Source organism: Chrysemys picta, chromosome 5 (assembly GCF_011386835.1).
Source record: "Chrysemys picta bellii isolate R12L10 chromosome 5, ASM1138683v2, whole genome shotgun sequence".
NCBI classification, from domain to species: domain Eukaryota; kingdom Metazoa; phylum Chordata; order Testudines; family Emydidae; genus Chrysemys; species Chrysemys picta.
Window position 1 is genome coordinate 18,137,816 of NC_088795.1, and position 15,454 is coordinate 18,153,269.

General features: G+C 46.8%; 1 protein-coding gene across 12 annotated transcripts in view; it reads right to left on the reverse strand.

Moving 5' to 3' along the window:
* The window catches only part of TMEM150C (transmembrane protein 150C), a 40,236-nt gene extending 28,016 nt beyond the window's left edge, over positions 1-12,220 (reverse strand). For 4 of the 12 annotated variants that reach the window (XM_005292078.4, XM_065596040.1, XM_005292077.4 and 1 more), the window contains exons 1-2: positions 12,084-12,220; positions 10,683-10,781 (exon numbers count right to left, since the gene is read on the reverse strand). The gene's annotated coding sequence lies outside the window, so the exon portion shown is untranslated. Of the gene's footprint in view, positions 1-10,682; positions 10,782-12,079 lie in introns of all 12 variants that reach the window. The other 8 variants (XM_065596038.1, XM_042856464.2, XM_005292080.5 and 5 more) reach the window with 6 other exon arrangements.
* Between the last annotated feature and the right edge of the window lie 3,234 nt (positions 12,221-15,454).

The window sequence follows — 15,454 nt, forward strand, 5'->3', positions numbered from 1 at the left end:
CTGGTTGTTAGTAGAAAATGACATTTGACATCATAACTAAAGAGATCAGATCGAAAGGGAGGATCCCACGGGGAAGCCAGATTTTGAGAAATAAAATAATTTTTCAGTTTCTGAAAAGATCAAGAGAGTAAACAATGTCAGGATTCCTCTAACAACATCCATTAGACTCGTATTGACGAAAACCAGCACTACTTAGACAGAACAGTCACCTGAAGCCAGGTTTTCAAAGAGCTCAGTATGTCAAGGGCTGGATTTATTTTTAACACAAAACGACACAGCCTGGCCACAAGCATCTCACTGGGAACAACTGGGTGCTGAGCTTTTGAAAATCTGGCCCTTGGTCCAATAAAATATTAGTGGCAGCACAACACTCAGTTCCTGTTTGTGGAGGGACCCAAGGCTGCTTGGGAAGCATGATTTGCTCCCGGCTGCTGAATTTCTAGTGCTTACCTTTGATACTAAACACCTAGTTTGGGGGGAATGAGTGGCTCAGGGGACTGGTAATGGGTAAATATATATCTGAATTGGTAAAACAGGTGTGAGAGGTTCTAGGAGTGGCCTGAATTTCAGAGGAGCTGAGCACAAGCAGTTCCCACTTATATCAATGGAAATGGAGGTCAGTCATCGCCTGTGAAAATCAGGCCAAAGAATAACGGGAGGCTCAGGAACTGACAAAAGGGGAAGCACAGATACAATATGAACGTGCAGCCAACATATGTTCTTTGAGGGCTACACAGTTTGGGCATTTTTTCAGTTGTTGGGTTTAGTGTGCGGTGCCGGGTGGGCTTGGGGCCCGTGTTATACCGGAGGTCAGACTACATGATCTGGTAGTTCTGCTTGGCCTTAAGCTATCTGATTCCTTGACTCCAATTCTATATGCACTTAAAATATTGTTATTCCTGCCTTGTCTTACAGCTTGATCCTACAAACACTACTAAATGTACCACTTATTGCCAGAAGTAGCCGCCTTGTCTTCAATAGAATTGTTCACTCTATTAAGTACTACACCCAGTATCACGTTTTTGCAGGATCGGACCCTTAGACTACAAACTTTTCAAGGCACATCTAGGAGCCTGTATAATTAATAAATTACAACAAACAGCAGAGCCTTTATCGCCAGGTTGCTACAGCAGAAGTGCCCAAAGGTTGTTGCCCTCAGATGGCTGGTCTGTGAAATCTCAACGGTCTTAGTCTAGTTCCAGCAAACAGGTATCCATACCAAAACAGACACCAGCACCATATACTCCTGAGGGGATTCTGCACCAAAAAATTAAAAATTCTGTGCACAATATTTTAAAATTCTGCAAATTTTATTTGTCAAATAAATGTGGAGGCTCCAGCATGGCACTGGGGAGCACAGGCCACTGGCTGCATAGAGGGGGGAGATCACTGTGCAGCTTCTCCTCTCCCACCCCTCCCCCAGGACATGGATTCAGCAGTGATGCTGCACCCAACCCTGACACAGCGCAAGGACGGTCCGGCCCCACAAACACCCCAGGGCCCTGCCCCTCCATGCCAGATGCACCAGGTGTGGGCAGGCAGGCTCAGCCAGGCAGGATCCAAGTGTGGAAGAACTTAGTGGGGGGGGGGATCCAGGTGTGGGCTGAGAGGGTTCTGTGTTGGACAATCTGGGTGCAGGTGACTCAGTAGGGGATCTGGGTGTGTGCGTGGGGATCTTGATGCACAGGGGCTTGTTGGGGGGGTTCTGGGTGCAACGGTAATGGGACTCTGCAGGGGGGTCCAGATGAAGGTGGTTGGGGCTCAGTGGGGGGTTCCCGATGCTGGAGGAGTGGGGCTCAGTGGGGTGGGGATCCAAGTGCAGCTGGTTGGGGCTCAGTAGGGTGGGATCCAAGTGGCTCATTGGGATGGTCTAGGTGCCAGGGCAGTGGGGCTCGTCTGAGGGGCTCTGGGTGCGGGAGGGGGGTGGTGAGGCTCGGCGTGAGGGTCTGGGTATGAGATCTGGATGCACGAGGGTTGGGTGGATGGGGGAGCAGCTCCCTGTACAGTGATCCCTCCTCCTGCAGCTGAAAAGCGATGGTGCAGGAAGTGTGTTGCGGGGAGGGGGAAGGGGGAATTTTCAGAGCTTCCTACAACCAGGGGAGAAATCTGGGGGTGGGTCTGATACAGCCCCAGATGCCGTGCAGGGGAAGAGGAAGTCCCGTCCTCCCCAGCCCAACCGGGACTAGCAGCTGAGCTCGGCCCAGGGTAGGAGCCAACAGCTGGGTCTTCCCCAGTCCCACCCCATGCTCCACAGTGATTTACCTCTGCGCTGGCTGCCTTGGGCACCCAAAACTGCTGGGGAGGGTCACATGACCGCTCTTGTGGCTTCCCTTTGCTTCCCCATCAGAAAGTCATTTTTCTACAGGGAAGCAAAGAAATCGGGGGGCAGGGAGGGATAAATTCTGCACATGCGCAGTGGCATAGAATTCCCCCAGGAGTGACCGTAACTGGCATCCCATCAGAAAAGTTAAAGGTTGACTACGGATGGAGACAGCCCCCTATCCTAACCATAGAGACACTCCCTCTGACTCAGGCTTTGAGGCACAACTGCAGGGCAGTGTGTAGAAGCCTGTACTGCTTCTGTCTGTGTTGCTCCCATTCTGTGCCTAGACAGAGGACTGTGCCCTCTGGAGCTGTCCACCAGCACCATACACTGTCTGTCTGTCTCTCTCTCGCACACACAGGGTTAGTTTGCATCGGAAAGATGAAACAGTGGAGGTGGGAAGGAAAAAAGTTTCCTTCACCCACATCACCGTGACACCCAGAAAGATACTTTGACTGATATTCAGGAAGGAGAGGGGGAAAGTGTTTAAAATGTATTACATTCAGACTGCTTATTTCCATCTCTTCTTTTGATGAGATGCCCGCATGCCACCATCTTCTAGCGGGTTTCTGTCAGCACCGCCAACGTACTCAGTCAATCACTGCCTCAGTCATTATAAAACATTTGTATAATTTACATGGCAATTTACATTTTTGTGCCTCCTCTCCTCTGGAGACATTTTTTCCCTATTTTCCCTCGGCCACTCCAAACTAACAAAGACAGACAAAGGGTGAGAGGGGAGACTGGCACAGATAAAAGATGTGAACTACCCAAGGTCACACAGCAGAGCAGTGGGAAAACGAGAAACAGAACTCAGGTCTTGTGACTCCTAATCTAGTGCCCTCTCCACAAGACCGTACGGGAAATTCAGCTTCTCTTTTTAATCTTCCCAGTTTAATAATCCTCCTCCTCTTCCTCCTTCATCTCCATCAGCTGGAACCTCTGGTCAAGAAGGGGCTCGGGCAAACAGGGTGAAATGAAGTAAATGCCAAAGCAGCTGTTAGATTATTAGCTACAGCTGGGCTCAAATAAAAATCCCAGGTGTGACCATCCCAAACTTCAGCGGGGTTCAAAGTCAGGATTCAGATCTGAATTTCATAGCTTTGTGCATTTCTAATTCACTTATTACTTTATTAGCTAGGTGCCAGATGCAAAATTCAGAGCTCATATCCTTCCAAAGAAAGGACTGCAGTTCCAACTCTTCCTAGCTTTGTGCCACTTTCCTAAGGTCATCATCCCTGGTGCTTGCCTTCGAGGGCAGCCTCCATTACTGAGGGAACAAGCACACAATGAGAAGAGTCTTTCATCACGCCCTGCAGGTGACAAGGCATAAGCTCACCCTGGGACCTGCAGTGGTGGGGAACGGCACCGCTTGAGGCCTGCCATTAATAACATCCTGTCCCTGGACCTCAAGGGTGAAATCAGGGGGAGTTCTGTCAAGAGCTGACAAGGTATTGCATCCTCCCTGGCTTTTACCATCCACTGAGGGGCAAAGCTCCATGCTGCCTGTGCTGGCATAGGGAAGTTCTGAAATCACTGAAAGCATGTCTAAGGCTCCCACCTAAAGCCCATTGAGAAAAACAAAGACTTTCACTGAGTTCATTGGGCTTTGGGTCAGGCGCTGTGTGCCATTGGGACAGCTTCGCAACTAAGGTGGCAGGTTTGCCGTTCTCTGCACTGAGTTCCTCCTCAGCTTCAGACATTTTTTGTCAGGCAAAGAGGATGAAAGGTCATTGTCCTGATCTTACTTTACAGTGTGTGTTATTTGTCATAAATGTAACCAACCCTTTAAAAAAAAAAATCCAGCTACAATATTTGGCTCTTTTCAGTTCAGGATTTTTCTTTTCAACAGTGTAGATCCAGTATGTAACACTTAACTGCTTTCAAAACACTACTTTTATCTCCCCAATCCTCCTTTGCAGGGCAAGTAGAAAAATTTCTATCAAAACTGGTTTTTCAATGGAAAATTGGGTTTTCGCAGAACAAAAATTTCCCCAAATAAGTGTCTGCTTTCCAGGGAATTTTTTGATTTTTCATCAAAAACATGCCCAAAACATTGTAGCCAAAACCTAAGATATTTTTATTTAGAAACACTGCCGCAGTGCCTCAGAGGAGTTGTAGTTCAATTCCCCATTCCCCTCTAGGGGCCAGGCTTCATCACCTTTCATACACCATGGCCAGGGGCTCCCATGATACACTCCTCCTCTCTCCCTCTCCAAGAGGGTAGACTATGGTGTATGATGGAAGATGTAGTTCCACATAAGAATGACCACTGTAGCTCAGACCAATGGTCCATCTTACCCAGTATCTTGTCTTCCAGCAACACGCAGGGCCAAAGGAAGCTTCAGAAGGAATGAACAGAACACGGCAATTTTTCAGTGATCCATCCCCTATCATCCAGTCCCAAATTCTGGCAATCAGAGGCATGGGGTTGCATCCTTCACCATCCTGGCTACTAGTCATTGATGGATCTACCCTCCATGAACCTATATAATTCTTTTTGGATCCAGAATCCCGGCCTACAGAGGAGAACGGGAGCACAAAGCACCCAAACTACAACTCTCTTGAAGGACCACGGCAACATTTCCAGAGACAAATATTTTGGTAATCAGCCAAAAATAATTGAAATTTTCCATGGAAAAACTTAGAAAAAAATTGGTTTTGGTTTGTTTTCAGTGATATTTGCCGCCAGGGAAAAAACCCTTTTCTGACCAGCTCTACTTCCTTTTCTCTGTATCGTGACCTTAACTAGTGATACTGGGCCGGAAGCATGGACTTTGATTCGTGAGAAAGATTACCCTAGTGTGCACACATTTTTTACCTGTATCCTAAACCAAATATTTATGTTACATGGAGTATATAGTTGGGTGTGTGTGTGTGTGTGTGCTCACTGCTTTGTTACCTTGTTTTCCTATCAGCTATCATATGGCACATGAATGCTGTTGGATTCGATGCAGAGGAGCAGTTATCATGTCACAACACAGTACAGGATTCAAGCATAATCATTTCCTGATTTTTTTCTCCTAAACAGGACTATAACATCATATGGATGCAGACACCCTTTGTGCAGATGCTATAATGACGTTCTCCTGTGTTCACCAGCTCATCCATTTCTAGCTTCAGCCCTTCTTTGTCCATTAGTTGGAAGCACATCCTGTCGGCTCCATTCTCCACTGCCTCTGCCCCTGTATAAAGGTGAGCATCAAACCGCACAACTACTCGACTGCCCCCGTTCTACACTTTGGAGGTAATTTGCTTCATCTCCAAAGCAGATTGAAGTTAAACTGGCTGGCTCTGTGTGCAGAAGCAGAAACACCACATAGTCAGGAGTGGGGAAATGTCATTTTGCAGGCTAGTGCAAATTTAGGGGCACTGTGGCATGAGAAGCAGTGCTTTTTTAGAGGGACAATTTTCCTCTGCAGATTTATTCAGCATTTTCCTCAGGAATGGCTTGTGCTTCCTTCCACGTGCAGCCAACTGAGATCTTCTTCACCCCTGTGCTACTCTCCAAATTCCTAGAGCAGCAGTGATGAGACCAGTTCAAGGATTACCACAATCCAACTGCTGCAGACTAGGGAATGAATCCGAGGGAATGGGAAGGGTGTAACAGCTGTCCTGTGTACAGTACTATAAAATCCCTCCTGGCCAGAGACTCCAAAATCCTTTTCCCTGTAAAGGGTTAAGAAGCTCAGGTAACCTGGCTGGCATCTGACCCAAAGGACCAATAAGGGGACAAGATACTTTCAAATCTTGGGGGGGGGGGGCAGGGAAGGGGAGGCTTTTGTTTGTGCTCTTTGTTTGGGAGTTCGTTCACTCTTGGGACTGAGAGGGACCAGACATCAATCCAGGTTCTCCACATCTTTCTAAACAAGTCTCTCCTATTTCAAACTTGTAAGTAAATAGCCAGGCAAGGCGTCTTAGTTTTACTTTGTTTTCTCAACTTGTAAATGTACCTTTTACTAGAGTGTTTATCTTTGTTTGCTGTACTTTGAACCTAAGACAAGAGGGGAGTTCTCTGAGCTCTTTAAGCTTGATTATCCTGTAAAGTTATTTTCCATACTGATTTTACAGAGATGATTTTTACCTTTTTCTTTAATTAAAAGCCTTCTTTTTAAGAACCTGATTGATTTTTCCATGTTTTTAGATCCAAGGGGGTTGGATCTGTATTCACCAGGAGTTGGTGGGAGGAAGGAGGGGAATGGTTAATTTCTCCTTGTTTTAGATCCAAGGGGGTTGGATCTGTATTCACCAGGGAATTGGTGAAAGGTTTCTCAAGGCTTCCCAGGGAAGGGAATTAGCTTTGAGATGGTGGCAGCGGACCAGAGCTAAGCTGGTAGTTAAGCTTAGAAGTCTTCATGCAGGCCCCCACATTGTACCCTAAAGTTCAAAGTGGGGATACAGCCTTGACAAAGGCCCATCCCTCTTGGGAGCTTCTTTGGGTAATGGAGGAGCCATCTGTACCCATAACCATCTAGTGCAGAACTACTAGCAAATTAGGATGGCATAATTTACTTACCCCAGGATTACATGCAGGAGTGCATCTGCAGAGCTCACTGGACATATGCAACCCAAAAATCAAGCCCTACATTTCCTCACCCTCAGTATATCAATATGCCATATATATTCTGAATGGCATGTTTACATGAGGGAGTGCAAATACCGTGAGAATTAACCATTTACACACTTCTGGGAATAAAGATAAGAGAAAAGGAGTCAAAAGACCAGTGTTCCTAGCTCCGCTCAGGCTTCCTGGGTGACCGTACGCCAGTCACTTAACTCCTCTTTGTCATTAAATAATCATTATTTGTAAGCATTTCTGTGGTGCTCATCACAATAGTATTAGCCTTATTAATGGGGATTAGATGTATTTATCAGCCTCACAGGGGTACTGTAAGGCTAAATTTATTAATGTCTATATAGTGCTTTCCGATCTTCAGATGGAAGGTGTGACAACTATATGCAGCATCAGCAGCCTTGTATGAGAGCACACTTGAGATCAATGGCGAAGTGTCAAGAACAGCTGTGAGAATGGAACACTGTCTCTCTCCTTTCATTAACAAAGGCCTGCTGTAACCCTTCCCATTCAGCTACTTCCAGAGAGCTTAGAGCATTTGTTCCCTTAAAACATATTAAAGAGATGATGGTTTCCACTACAGATTGGCCCACAGCGAGCCACCGGATCTGGAATCTCCCAGAAGCTTGGTCAAAATTTTCTCATTGACTCAGTAATATTGTTTCCTCTTCTAAACTCACCCATCGTTTGTGTTACAAAAACCAATGGGCCTGTCCTCCCCTCACTCATGCTAAATCAGGAGTTACTCAGGTGTAACACAACAGGAGAATCAGGCCCCTGAAACTTGCCCAGATACGCTGATCAGAATTAACCCATGTGGTGCAGAGAAAATAATTAGTACGGTAGTGATCTGGATCTGTTCGGTGGAATCTCCCATTCTCCCAACATACAGAAGAAGCCACAGAAAAAAGGGGGAATGTACCTAAAAGCTTTGGACTACTGTAAGATAAAACCAGTACACACTGCACTTCATCTTTAGGTCTTCTTTCATACTTTTTTATAGAATATAGTAGAAGTCGCTAAATAGCCAGTGCCAAATTGATAGCTTTTAACCCCCTGTAAAATGACACTTAGTCCCGTGGCTCTAAATGTGTCTCCATTAAGGTAGATTTAAGCAAGCCCTCTCAGTTCCCATAAACATAGAGAGGACTTGAAAAGGACTCAGCACCTCACAGAACTAGCCCATTAAAAAGGCCATGTAGCCACAGTGAAGATCCAGTGGACAGCTCCCTTCCGGGAGGAGACATTCCCTTCCCTCCAAGAATGGTCCATCACCAGCTCAGGAAATCTGAGACAGGAGCAACACCCCCTCTCCACCATCGTTGTGGCAAGGGCAGGAGTCTCCCATGCTTCTGCTCCTTTCACAGTACCTCTCCTGCTACAGGCCAGACCATCTGATTATTTCAGAGCAGTACCGGCCAAGGAGTAGGTCTGTCTCTATTTCTCCAATCATAGTTGCATTGAGGAGGTGTTACAGCCTTATCTCTGGTGTAATGCTGTCCCCAGAACAGGGAACAGTGCTGCCCAGGAGACGACCATCATTTACAAGCATTCCTGCTTCCCAAACAACTCCACGCCTGCAGACAACACAGCTTACACACTGGATCAGCCTGTCAGTGGAATGGGTCTGCGAGGACTCTCCAATCATTTCCAGGGTGATCTGCTCCTTAATAGAGAGGGAGTCTCATCATGGACAACTCCCCTCACATCCGCAGTTGTATCAGCCCTGTGGCAGCCACAGCAATGGGAAGGTGATATAGTAGGGGCCTCAGTGCCTTCTGTCTGTGTTTAATACTGTAAATAAGTGGGAGGGGGGTAATTATATTGCAATCTTCTGCTCTTCATTTCATTCTGTTCTTCTCTCTCCATCTTCCACTTGTTCTCTCCCTTCTACTCTCCCGCTGCACATTCTTCCCTGCTACTAGGTTGTCCTCTTCTAATTAGCATTTGTAGCATCCAAGATGTGCCCCCCCGCCCCGACCGGCAAATTTCCAGTCTAAATAGAAGCAATATTATCACCCCCATTTTATAGAACTGAGGCACAGAGATTAAGTGATTTGCCCAAGCTTCACTCAGGAAGGCTGTGGCAGAGCGAGGAATTGAACCCACATCGAGTCCCAATCCAAGCCTTAGCCATAAACCTGTCCTTCCTTCTCACCTGCTAGCCATGCTTTTCAGTCACCTCATCTTCTTCTCCCCCTGCTCCCCTGGACTTACTATCTAACTGCATCAGTTCCTTTTTCTCCAGTCTTTTCTCTTCTGCTAGGAGTTGGCAGCTTTAGTTCCATTAGTAGCTCTGGCCCCTAGCGGTGGCTCCTGGTTCAAATCTGATTACAGAAGTTGGGCCTTAAGGAGTCACTGCTCACTTACATCTGGGCCAAACTTTAACTGCTACAAAAGTCAAGCTGCTTATGAAACCTAATGCCGAAAGGGATTATGTCATAACATATGTTTCTTCCAAGGGGGGAAAACAAGTCAACTGAAAACAGTTGTGTTTCCACAAGTACACATTCCCATGCAGTGTCTGAAACAAAAACTGCAGCACTAGAGGACCTTAAAGTGAAATTGACTTCATTGATTTTCACTGTCCCAACTGAGCAACACTAAAAATAAACACAGAATATAAACAACGAGCTTCCAAAAATTCTTTCGCTTCTAATAATCTAGAGGTTAACAAGAACATAACTAATATTTGTTCACAAAATATAAGGCCTCATTATCTAATCTGTTACACCAGTATAAAAATAAGTTGCTACCGTCCCATTAAATACATTGTTATAGGCATTCTCATAAATATGCATTTTAAGCTTCTTATATACATTTTCTCCAAAAACAAGCAGTTATTAAAAATTTCCTATATACCTATAATGTTGTAACAATATGATAGCACAAATGCTAGTTAGATATGCTTTCAAATCTCTTGCAATAGAACCTTTTGTTAATCAAAATCAAAACCAAACAGAAGGAACTGTTTAACACTGATAACTTGAGTATTCCGAATGTATGATGAGATGTAAACTCTGGGCTATGAGCAAGAGCTAAAGGTTATGTCATACCTTTGGATGATAAGGTCATCCACATCAGTGACCTCTACTGAGGTAAATTTATCAGTCTGGCTCTTTTCTATAGTTTCAAGGCCAGATCCCACCCTGCCCTGAGAAACCAAAAGGAGTGGGTTCAAGGGATAATGGGATTGCTCGATGTGGTTCACCTCATGGAATTCTCTGAAAGCCGTCCCCTCAAAAGTATGGGGGTAGAGAAAAACAAATAATAGTTTGCAAGGGGAAAGGGTGAGTGTCAAGCATCCAAACCCCACATCCCTGTGGGAAAAGGACATTCCACCCCAAATCTGGAAGGAAGTGATAAAATCATCAATGTATCTAGATACTTATTCACATCCAGATCTTGGGGGAAAAGCGGGAGGCAGTTCACTGAATACATTACCTCCAAGCACAGCTACTTCTGAGCTCCTAGCCCTGCCCCACCAAATCTTTCCCCTTCCCACTCCTTTCAAATAAAGCCTAGCAAAGAGGCTTCCACAGGGGGAGCGAGTGTGGGGGCCTGGAAATTGCACTTCCACTTTTTTATAGAGAATAGAGAATATAGAGAGTATATCTCTCATTATATGGAGATAAACGTCTAGATCCCTGGGGAAAACTCTGGGTCCACTTTTTATACTGAATGCCATACATCTTCAGGTAGCTCCAACAGCACGATAGAACAGGATTAATCAAATTAGCATCTGTCTTAATGTAGAGAGGGCCAAGAAATGCAATGTCAACTCACCTTGATGTGTACAAATATTGCAGCATATATGGTGCTGTATGTAGGATCACCTCTTGCTCTCAGCCTCCTTGATAGAGGACCATATATCAGTTGCAACACCTAAGCACATCACAGCAAATTAATGCAAGATGAGATATGGTAAGATAATGGCATAAGCAGGTGGTTTCCTAGACTCTGATCCTGGAATCTGTTCCCCACAGGCAGGTTTCAGCACCCATACAAAACCTCAGTAAGATTTTGCATGAGTCTCACATGGAACAACTTGCAGGATCGGGGCTTTGATGACTCATCTCTCTCTCTCTTCTCCACTAATTTAACTAAAATTGGACACTGAAGCCTCCAAACTGTATGTTCTGCTACTAACACATGCAGACTTGTGTGCCAAATCACCCTGCCACCTCTCCTCTTGCATCTTGTCCTTGTTTTCATTGTAAGCTTTTGGGCTGTGTATGTGTTTGCACAGCACAATGAAACTAAGAGTCTTCAGATGTTACTGTGATAAAAATCAACCAAATGTCCACTGGAAATCTACATCCCCATGGTTTCCCCTGGAAATCTACATCCCCATGGTTTCCCCTCCCAGTTTCATGAAGATCCCTAGGCTTAACCAGCCGGTGGGCAAGGAAGACTCTTTGATGAGTCGATATTGCCACACCAGAGTGCCTATTTCCCATTTAACCTTTTAAAGAGATGGGGATGCAAGGGATGAGGGTGGGCTATTACAACTGATCCCCCAAGACCTATCACTGTAACAGTGTGGGAACAGAACAAGACACATTCTCCAGGCATTGGCCAATGTCCTGGTCAGTAACAATTTTACACAACCCACCTTTTTAAATGTAAAACCCACGGGCTAAAGGATGGGAGGAGAAAGCCCCTGGCTGAAATCCTAGTCGCTTGGAGCGTTGCAGTGTTTGCTTTGGCAGCTGCTCTGCCAGAAGCAGGGGGGAAAGGAGATGTCCCTGTTCCCACCCTAGACACCCATCTCCTTCTCCCCACAGCCATGAGACCCGCCCCGCCACAGGCAGCCCCCAAACCCGCGGCGGCGAGGGGGAAGAGGGATCAGAGGAGGGAACATGGCTGATGGCTGGCCAGGCGCTGCGGCAGCGGGCAGGAGGGCGCGCTGGGCTGCACACGAGGAGCACAGAGGCAGTAACAGGGGAGGGGGGGGGGACACACCGAGATCCCAGCGGGGGCTGGCAGAGGGGCAGCGGCTGTGCCGCCTCTGTGCAGCGTGCACGAGACAATAGCAGCAGGAAGGGCAGGGCGGGGGGGGGGGAAGGGGAGCAGCATCTTCTAAGCCCCCAAAGAGGCCGCCCGCCCGTGGCACCAGCCCGGCCGCCGGGCTCCCCTCCCGGGCACAGCCGCGCTGCAGAGCCCGGGGAGCAGCCACTCACCTACCTGCTGCCAGCTCCGGGCGCGGGCGCCAGCACCTGCAGGAGGCGGCTGTGGCAGCGGCGGGCGAGGCTGGGCAGCAGGGGGCGGGTTTCTGTCAGGAAGGGGCGGGGTTTGCCTCGGCCGCCCCCAGACAAAGGGAGCCCCCCCCCAGCCGAGCTGGAGCCCGCCCCCGGCCAGGCTGGGGGAGCCTTCACCCCGGCCGGCCCCCCGCCCGCTGCCGTCCCGGGGTGCCTTTGCAAGCAGCAGCAGGCTTTGCCTGCGCGGTTCTTTCTCGAGAGCAGTTAGTGCCACGGGGCTGCTAACCACACTCATTGACTTCCCTGATTGCCATGAGGCTTGTTTGCCTGGGGCAGAGATGGCAGAAAGAGCAGGTCAACACCCAGCTCATTCCACTGTACTGCCAGGAAGGACACCAGGGCATCCACCCAGCTCCCTCTCTGTCCTGCCCTCGGCCCACTCCTGAGCCCTCGGACCTAGGGCTGCAGTGGCTTGTGACAGCCCTTTATGGGCTGCCTGGTGGGTGCAGAACAGCCACAGCGCAGCATGGGCTGGGCCCTTCCTTCCAGAAACAGGCCCTGAAATGTTGGACTGGATCAAATGAGAAATGTAAAAGTTAGTATCTTACACACAGCCAGACAAAGAGAAAGGACAGGAAGTTGAGAGAAGGGCCTTGTTTTCTTCAGCTAATTAAAAAAAAAAAAGCAGTCGGTACTTTTGTATGCGTAGGGAATTGCCCACGTTATCTTGAGATAAAATTTCCCTCGCCGCCGTTGTGTAATTTATGGTTCTGTTTTCTGTGTGAGCGGTGCTTTTAAAATTCTACAAGTCCCTGGTGTTTAACTGCCCTTTTACATTCAGGTCAGCTGTTCCAGAGGAGGAAGAATGTTCTTCGCTCTCATGGAGGAGACTTTGTTATTGCTCTTTGTATTCCTTTAACCTAAAGATAATCGTTTAGACGGGAAATACACTAGGTCTAGAGAAAGATATCACATGCACTACATCGTTACTGCTACAATTGGTTGCCCCCTTCCCCCTGAGAGTAGGCTGGATTTCACTCGTGTAGAGCATTTTGGAATGGAAAGGTCCTACACTACAAATTAAGGTGTAATCCTAGCACCGGTAGGCATACCTGTGCTAGCTTTAATCTGGCTAGCACAGGTAACAGTAGCAGTGAAGACATAGCAACACAGGCATCAGTGTGAGCTAGCCAACTCGGTACAGCTCTGTGAGGAACCCTGGGGTATTTGCTCAGGCGTCTAGTCAGCGCCAGGGTCCAGGACATCACACCTTCACTGCTACCGTTGCCCACATTCGCTAGATTAAAGTTAGCGTGTGTAGCCATACCTGCACAACAATTTCACCTTAATTTGTGATGTAGGCATACCCCTGGAAGAGGAAAGCCCTTTGGGCAGTGTTGATTAGTCTCTGTGTGGGTTCCACCACATTTGTTCACCAGATATTGTGCTCCTGGGGCAGGCCAGCATGGCAACTACTTAAACTTGGGGAAAACCTGCACAGTTTAATCCCAACCTAAAATATATTCACCCGGGTTCAAACAGAAACACAGACAGCTTGCAGCCAATAGGATGTTTCCGGCAGCTTCTTTTAAGCAGCCCCACCTTGAGCTTCTAGCAGAAGCAACCGGTCCTCTCACTAATGGACTATGAAGCTTTACGTACCCAGCTGCCAGTTGTGTCAGCAGGAGGTTCCTGAGATGCAGGGCTGTCCGTAGGCATATGCAGCATACACGACGGTCTGCATAGGGCACCTGAAAATGTGGGGCACCACTGGGGCAGGAGGTAAGAGCGGGCTGGCTCCCGCACACCCAGCATGTGCTGCAGTCTCCTTGGGCAGGGGCCATATTCACAGAGTCGAACGTGCCAGCACAGCGCATTCTGCATGAGGGAGAGTGTACGGGGGTCTCTGCGGGGAACTATGGCTCTCCGCTGCCATGAGGCAGGCTGGGCGGCTCAGTATCCTCTGCTACCTTCAGTGGAGCCCCCGCTTTCCCCTCCCCCATCCCTCAATATCCCCTCAATATCCCCCCTCAGATAACTTGGGGGTATACAAGACAAATCAGACTCCTGAGAGGGGTACAGTAGTCTGGAAAGGTTGAGAGCCCCCGCTGTAAATAGATCAATGGCATTATCCAGTTTAATAAGCTGGGTTTTCAAGGAGCAGAGTAGATATTGGTGCAGAAGGAAAAAAAGTCTGTGAAAAAGGATGCTGATGTTGAAGTTTTGGAGACTTTGTGGGATTTCATGGATGGTTCATGTACAGCTCTAGAGTAGAAGGAAAAAACCCCAACCCTACTTCTAGGAAGTCTTTCTTCACCATTGGACAGTCATTGTAATGGCTAGCCAAACCTGGCATTACAAGAAGAATGCCATCTGCAAAAATTATTGTAAGGCAAGCAGATTAATCAGTTCTTATGCAGTCAAGATTGCAAGTGATCAAAAGTTATCCGCTGATTACTCAGTTGTCTATGTAAAATGAACTGGTGATGGAAGTTCAGCGTCATAATTGACCTTGTTTATCAGAAAGGATGAGTGACAAAACCTGGAGAGGACCCTTCTGTAACAAGGACACATTAGGTTGGAAAAAGAAATTAGCTTGTCTCTGCCCATGCTGCACTAATTTTAGTGGATAAGACTTCTGTAACATTTCTGTCCTACCTTAATCTAGATTATATGATTCTGTGCTTGCTTCTTTATGGTCACTTTGTGCTTTACCTAGGAATAAAACTAGGGTCCTATTTTCCCGCTGCTTGGCAACCGAACTTATTAAACTGGATAATGCCATTGATCTATTTACAGTATAAGGTTGATAAAGAATTGTAACTAACATTAAGACTGACGCCCACTACACATTTAAAACTAAAAAGTGACTTTGTAAAAATGATATGGGTTTCCAGCTCTCTTGTGTCTCAGTCAGGATGGAGTGCCTTGTGAGGGGTGTCTACACTAGCTCAAAGGTGACAGACTCACGGCTATCCTATGTTAGTTATTTTAAATAATATTTCTGATAACCTGACAATAATTTATACAGTTATTTCTTTAAAAAAAAATCACCCTTATGAGTTATGTCGAATCGAAAACAACTTTCTGGGTCACAAAAAAGAAAATGAAAAGATGAAATAGAATTAGCTATATAAGCACAGAAGGGTTCTGTACTTAAGTTTGTATGTCATGAAAACAACAAAGTTGCTCAAGATCATGAAGTAACTGCCAAAGAAAAAAATTTATGCAGATGAAGTTCAAGAAACTCAACAAAACATGGATCATTTGAAACGGATGCAGACACAAAACAAGAAATTACAACAGTTGAAACTGTACTAGCAGGGGATATAGATGACATTGGCACATGGCCGCAAT